The sequence below is a fragment of the Meles meles genome, chromosome 5 (genome assembly GCF_922984935.1).
Source record: "Meles meles chromosome 5, mMelMel3.1 paternal haplotype, whole genome shotgun sequence".
Lineage (NCBI taxonomy): Eukaryota > Metazoa > Chordata > Mammalia > Carnivora > Mustelidae > Meles > Meles meles.
Genome location: NC_060070.1, coordinates 46,437,355 through 46,445,602, shown reverse-complemented (window position 1 = coordinate 46,445,602; position 8,248 = coordinate 46,437,355).

Here is an 8,248-nt window from a genome sequence, read left to right as displayed (position 1 = left end):
TTTTCATCAAGAGGCACATAATGTCTGATATTGGCTCTTTTAAAATCTTTATAACAGTTGATATTCAAAACTTAGATATGTTAATTTATTGGGGTTGCAAAAAAGGTGATATTTAATTCCACTATTGCTCTTTCATTTACTGGTTAGTGTACTTTTATAAGGAAATTTTCCCCTCATCTATTATTTGGTTATCCAGTGGTATAATTCATAAAGGAGTGGCAATATAAATGTTCAATTGTTTTCTACTATTTACCCAATTTTTAAGATAATGAAGCAGTTATCTGTTATTCTCAGGAGATGACCAATTCTTTTATTTTAAATGTTGATCTTAATATAAATCTTGTTATTCTGAGACTGTCCCTTGTGTAACATGGTATTAAGAAAGTAATTCTGGGACATTCTATTGTCTCCTAAATTTTTGAGAACTAAGATTTTCAGTGTAGACAGAAGAAAACACAGATGTAATACAGAAAAGGTAAAGCATATACCTTGTAACCCTGTATTTGAATTGTAAATATTAGAATGAATTCTCTTAAAAAGCTTAGAAACAATGAGAAACAAAATGAGTGATCCTAAAGCCAAGACTTTAGTCTTTATGTATCATTTCCTATTAGAAGACACTGAGGCTTCTTGGAGAAATGGCAGATTCCAGGTGGGAGGCAAGAAATATACAAGATGGCATGATGATAACAATTTTTCCCATGTAAGTCTTGTAGTATTTTGCACAGATGCAAAAGATATTTTTCCTGTTTTCAGAAGTCCATTAGTTTTACTAAATTATGTGTAGATATTGGTTGTTCTGCATCAACATTCTCAAGTACATGTGTTGTCATATGTTGTTTCATTTTGTTTTAATTTCAGGAAAATTTTCCTGAATTATACTGTTTATTTTTTTTTCTTTTGCAGAAACTTTGTGACTATTAACAGTGTTTGTCAATTTCTCTTTTTCCCTTTCACCTCTCAATCTCTTTCTTCATTTACTTTTTAAAATTGAGGTAAAATATAATGTAACATAAAATATACCGTCAAACCACTTTCAGGTGTACAATTCAGCGGCTTTAAATGCATTCACAGTGTTGTGCAACCATCACCACCATCCGCCTCTAGAATGTTTGCATCTTCTCAGACTGAAACTCTCTACCTGTTCTTCCCCTCAGCCTCTTCATTTACTTCGATTTTCAAAATTTTCATCCTTTTCACTTACATCGCTTAAAGCACTTCTTGGTTCTGTTTATTTACTTTTGTGATCCTCCTGCTTTAGTCTTCATTTCTAAAATGATACTTTTATTTTCAATTTTTTTCTTTAAATCTGACACCTCGTTTCTGAATTTTTCTTAATCTGATTTATGTTGGTTTTTCATGTCCTGGATCATCATTTTCCTAATATCTTTTTGGTCATTTGGAAATGCTGATTTGGAATATGGATCTGTTTTTTTCAGCATGTTTATGGAATGCTATAATTATTTATGGGACTGTGATTCTACTTCTTATTCTCTTTTTTCTAATAGTAACTTACTATGGGATTTGACTTTTATAGTTTTCTGGTACATTTTTTAATGTGAATTCAGTTTTCTAAAACTTCAGGAGGAAGCTTAGTTCAGATTGATTTTCTAACTTTAAAAGGCACCCTCTTTTCCTGTTTTCATGTAGTATGAAAAGATACAGTGTCTTGCTTTCTGAGGTTCTTGGCTCTTTTGTTCTCTTACCACTATATCTAAAGCTTTTCTTTCCTTTGTCTCCATTGTCCCTCTCGTGCTCAATTTTTGTTCCACTTTCTGCTCACTGTGAAGCCTACTCCTAATAAAGATCTGCCTGTTCAAAGAGTTCACAAGGTTGGGGAGTAGGTTGCACTCAATACTAACAGAGTGGGCAAAACCCTGTCAACTTGTAGCCTCTCTCCTCAACGCTGCCTGCTTTACTTCCCAGGAAATACCCGTGGCTTATTTTCTCACGTTTGTCAACTGCTCTGTTTTATCCCTCTGGTTTCTCCCACAAAAATGGTGATGCCACTAATATTTTGTGCCTCCTGGTGGTTTGTCTCCAGATGCACGTATCTCGAGGTTTATGGAGATATCTTGTCTGGGTTTCTTTGGGAATGTCACTCATGAGATTTTGGTTTTGCTCTCTAATTGCTTTTTCTGTTTTGATCTGGTTGTTTGAGAAGATCCCAAAACTCTGTCGCCAACACTTGTACCAATTTCCCAGAAAACTATATTCTATGATGATCTGATTATTACTACAGCCTCAAATGAGGTGAAATTAAAAAATGTAAAATAAATCAAAATATATCCCAGCTAATAAAAATAGTGTATTCTAGGGCACCTGGATGGCTTAGTGGGGTAAAGCCTCTGCCTTTGTCTCAGATCATGATGCCAGGGTCCTGGAATCGAGCCCCGCATCGGGCTCTCTGCTCGGCGGGGAGCCTGCTTCCCCCTCTCCCTCTCTGCCTACTTGTGATCTCTGTCTGTCAAATAAATAAATAAACTCTTTAAAAAAATAGTGTGTTCTGAAGGAGAAAACTTCAGCAAGTCTGACTCTGCAGGTAGTTTATTTGAAAGTGATCCCTGGGAGTAAGGGAGGCAGGACTGGGGCAGTCAAATGCAAGAGGGAGAGCCAATACAGGAGCATGTATGGAGATGGCTATGTTACAGGATTATAGGCAACTGACTGTGGCTGAGCTCTTTCAGAGAGATTTATGAAATTCATCTCAGGACCCTCTCTCTGGATGATGTAAGAGCAAAGTATTTATATATCCGCCCCATCCATTATTGAGCAGGGTGGTTCTCCAGTGCAAGTCCCCCTACTTTTGAGTTGTGCATGTGTCAATGCAGAGTGGATTCTCCTGGGCGTCATAAGCCAGGCTCAAAAGAAACCTTGGGCAGAAAGAGAGATCTCTCGTTGACAATGCAACGTGTTTCCCAATTACAGTGTCTTGTGAAACTGGTCAAAACCTGTGTGGAACCAGCTTGTGTGGCAGTAGATGGAGGAAAAGGTAGGATCACGAGGATTTTGAAAGTGTCTCAAAAGGAGTTTACAAAGGTTGGGCAGAGGTTTAAAATACCTGAAATCGAAGTCTTCTAAATTAATGAATGTATAGCAAATTTTAGAGGAAATTATTTAAAGTAATCAGGAGTGGATCTCAGGTAATAAAACTAATTTTAATCTAATCCTTTAGTAGTTGATCTTATTACCCTAATTGTATTTTGAAGTATTCTCATATGTTCGTTAACTGAAGTCTTTAGCCCCTGGGATCATGACCTGGGCTGAAGGCAAATGCTTAACTGACTGAACCACCCAGGTGCCCCCCTCATTCTTCCATCTTTCATTTATACTTCAACATACTCCAACCAGGTTTCTACTCCATTCCATGATACTACTCTTGCCTAGATCACTATTAATCTTTATGTTCCAGGATATGGTTAGTAAAAACTAGTTGAGGTGATTTAAAATTAAAATTTATTTTTTAAGATTTTAGATATTTATTTGAGAGACAGAGAGCTAGAGAGTACGGGACTGGGGGGGCAGGGGGAGGCAAAGGGAGAGGGAGAAGCAGACTCCCCACTGAGCAGGGAGCCTGACATGGGGCTCGATCCCAGAACTCCAGGGTCATGACCTAAGCCAAAGGCAGACACTTAACTGACTGAGCCACCCAGATGCCCCTAAAATTAAATGTCTCAAAAGTTGACCAGTATTTATAAGTGTATATATGAAAGAAAGAATATTTTATGTCAGTTATAGAGCTGACAGAACAATAACTTTAGATAAACTAGACATACTTTAATTTCATTTTATCTGAGACCACCTAGGGACATTTAGTTTTTTTAAGATAGTTAATAAATTCTAAAAGTGTTTTGTGTCACTATAGATGGTTATTATTTGGCAGTGTCCTGTTTAATTTATTCTTTATCACTAACCAAGTCTTTTTATAATAGGTATATAGTGCATCCAGTTTTACTTAATCTTTATAATCACACCTGATTTAAAAAGAAGATATTTTGTACCCAAATAACTTTTTGTTCTAGGGAAAAATGCCCAGTATTATAAATTTCAAAAAATGATCATGATAATTATACTTGGCATGTTTTATTTTACTAACCTGGCTTATAAAATAAGGTCATATTTATTTATAGGTAGAAGTTTTAACAACTAACCTACCCAGACTAGCAGGAAATCCAGTCTTTTTGTGGGCTTCTCCAGCTCAGATAGTCCTTAGAAACCCAAGATTATTTACACTGATCCACCAAGCACTCTTCTTCCCCACTGGCTTCTTACAGGGAGGGTAGGCACTGCCTTCAAAGCCAGTGTCCCACAACTCCTAGGTCAAGGCAGCCCTGCCACAGGCCTAGCTTTTCTGTGGTATTGTTTAGTTTTCAATAGTGGTTAGATGATATGGTTGGTGAAACCAGTATAACTAAGAAGCCATTTGCAAGGTCCTGTTTGCCAAAGCTATTCACCCTGCAGGGGTTCTTTAGTTTGCTTTTTTTTTTTTTTTTAATTTTAAGATTTTCTTTATTTATTTGAGAGAGAGAGAGTGAGAGAGAGCATGAGAGGGGAGAAGGTCAGAGGGAGAAGCAGACTTGGAGGTGGGAGCCCGACACGGGACTGCAACCTGGGACCCCAGGATCATGACCTGAGCTAAAGGCCGTCGCCCAACAAACTGAGGCACCCAGGTGCCTAGGGGTTCTTTCCGGTTTATGTAAGAGGCATGTTCCTTTTACCAGCTTGAACGTGGGCTGAGGCTCCCCATGTCACAGCTTGCAATTAACATACACGTAACCCTCACCCCCAAAGACACACCCTCATTATGCCTTGAAACAGTCCTCCTCAGAACTCTTGGTTCTGGGTTTATGTTCTTGTCTATTATTGTAGCAGTAAGCCATTGGTCCTAGCCCTGTTATTTTACTGATGAAGAAACCAAAGCCTAGGGTGAAAAAGTACCCAGAATAAAATATTGACCGTGCTTGGCTGTGTGGATTTAAGACTAGATACCTTCATTCTTTCTTCCATGCTATACCTTTTCTCTGATCCTTTAATAAGAAGTAGGTTTAGAGAAATATCTTCACACAATAAAATTTCTCGCTCATGCAAAATCCAGTGCAAATATTTCTGGATAGCTCTCCTCAAAATGGACTTATATAATCTTCCATCTTCATACATAACATCCAAGTTTGGAGCAGAATAAGGAAGGGAGAGTAGTGAAGGCACATGGCATATGTTGATTATGTTGGCCTTCTGATCATGTTCCATTGGCTAGGGCTGACCATATGATCAGTTGTATGAAAAGGAGATTAAGAAATTAAATACCTGTATGAAAAGGAGATTAAGAAATTAAATAAAAATTAAGTGCCTGGGTGGTTCAGTGGGTTAAGCCTCTGCCTTTGGCTCATGTCATGATCCCAGGGTCCTGGGATTGAGTCCCGCATCAGGCTCTCTGCTCAGCAGGGGGCCTGCTTCCCTTTCTCTCTCTCTGCCTGCCTCTCTGCCTACTTGTGATCTCTGTCAAATAAATAAAATCTTCAAAACAAAAAAAGAAATTAAATACTGGATGGGCAGCTGTTTCCCAGAAACACACAATGGAAGGGAAAAATTAACTTTTGGGGTCAGTTAACCATTTAGCTGCAGAAACCTTTCCTCAGTATGAGCTTCCTTTTACACAACCACAGGCATACTAATCACTGGTCAGGGAAATGCGAAAGCCATGATTGGCCTAAACCAACACAGATTTGTCTTTTCGTTGCTTATAGAATCATCCTCCCTGAGCAATGAATATCTGAGTAAAACTGGGGTTCTATGGAAGAACAGAGAGGTCAAGTAAGAGGGTCTTTTAGTCATGATGACTACTGTCGTTTTAAAAACAGTTACATTCAGCTGAACATGAGCAGAGAATTAAAGCAAGAGAAAAAATGAAATGATTCTTGAATGGCCAGTGGGTGATTTCACCTACCTATCGGCAAGGTTCACTTTGCCTACAGATTTATTTTCATTAGGATATTTAGGCTGAGCAGTTTTAACTAGCAAAGGTAACGGATTTTGTTTGATTTAGTTGTAATGGCTTGTCTAAATTACCTCAAATGTATTTATGAGATGCTTGGTCAGACTTACAACCATGGCACATAACCAAATTAACTGGTTCAAACAAGAATTAGCACATAGCCTTGATTTAATTAGCACAATTCCAAACGGGATGTTTAGAGATTTTTGCCTAAAGGAAAGAGCAAACAAACCTATTTTGAGCCAAAGAATGGCATAGACAATTATGAGGCAATAAAATTATAAATGTTGGCTACATAAACTAATGCACTAGACTTTACATATGTGTCAAAAGAACATAAATCATGTATCATTCTGTTCTAACTTTTAAACATACCAAATAGCACTGAACATGGGCAAATCTTTTGATTGTTCTGGAACTTAAAACAAGAGGATTGGGTTAATCTCTCAGGTCTCCGACTCTGTAATTTTTCAGGCTTTAAGTCTGAATTTTAAAATACATACATAAATTTTAAAAATGCCTGTGACTTAAACTGTGACATCTTATTTCTCTTAATAGCTAGCACCTACGGGATCTTTAGTATATGTTTGATGAATAAGGAAACCTAGAGTCCTTTTCCTCAGCTTTTACAAGAAAAAGGAGGTTAATTAGAATCTTTGTCAACAGACATAGTAAACCTATAGATTTTATTTTGATGAGTGCTATTATGCTTTTTGAATATCTCGACATGATCAAATAGCTATTATATTTACCGACCTGAGTTACAGTAAGTAGTCAGAGACTACAGATACTCTTACAGCTGTTGATCTTAAAAGTGGACTTGGTTCAGGAAATATGAAATAGGTCAAGACATGAGCACCTGTGGTCACTTCCTTTGTATAATGTATGTTAATTATATTAAAATTGCATCCATTTGATTTTCATTTATTTGATGCTTTTGATGGTTTACATAGTGGCTGGGCTGAATTTTTTCCTTAATTAAGTCTTTCTTAAGTGATTAATGTCATAATCAAGGTTTCTGGGAAATGTTGATACTATTAAAGAACAGTTGCATTATTAATTATTTAGTATGTATTATTTGTTTTTCTTTATTCCAGACATTCTCATTTACAAATGAGTACTAATAAACACAGACAAACCAATTGCTAAAGTATAGGCAACTTCATAAGTTTATTTTGAATCACTTTAAAACATATAAATTCATTCAAATGCAGTTTCTTGAAAAAAATCTATAATGTAGTGTTTTCACTAATTTTGACTGGTCTTCCTATCTGAAAACTGAAATGTTTGAAAATCTTGATAAACTTTACTACAGCAAAAAATCAGAGATAGGTTTTCCCTTTGACCATAAGACCAAAATCATCAAATGCTGCATCAAAATGTAACTAAAGTGCAATGGGTCATTATAAAATTTTACTTTCAGAGTGATTATTTTTATTTTATAACTGAAACACTTTCCATAACTGATCAAGGGCCTCCCAGTCTCTTGTGAGCTAAGATAACCAGTCTGCAGAAAATCTGACCATGAATTCCTCAAAAAGAAGGTTCCCAGGCAAACTGAAGCAGAGGGTAGGGGATTGGTGGGGATTATAGCAGTCTTGTACTGAATTCTTCCATGATATTTCTGCAAAACCAGGGAAATGCAAGCTACTGTCTATATTCATCAAATTTTTAATCCGTTCCAAAATGAGATAATATGCACATCAGATCAACATTTTGTTCTTATTATTATTCTTTTAGTGGCAAACTTCCTATTCAAAGAGAATCTGACAGTCCCAAAAATGAGGGGCCACCCACATTGCTCTTAAACAGGGAAAAATACTTTTAAGGCTGGTATCTTTTTAGTTAAGTCATTAAAAAAGAAAAAAAAGAAAGAATTTAAAACTAACACATTTTCAAATAGAGAAAAGCATTCTAAGTTAGTTTTGCTACCCTCCAGTATCAATTTAAGGTATATTCAGAAATATTAAATTCTTTTTTATTTTATCCCAATATTTTATTTATAAACTTACTAACTGATGCATTAAGTCCTATGATATTGGATCCAGGTCGCTATAGGAAATACTCAAATGTAGCAGTGCTTAGCAGGAAAAAAGATAATATGTCATTTTATCTGCCTGTGTTATTAAAAAACTGCTTTTTTAGATGTGGCTTGGTCACTAATATTAACATTGGTGTTTGGTTCCTGTCTTCTTTGCTGTGGTATCATTTAGTTTTGCAGGCTGCTTTTCTTTGCTCCCCTAGGAAAGCCTGCAA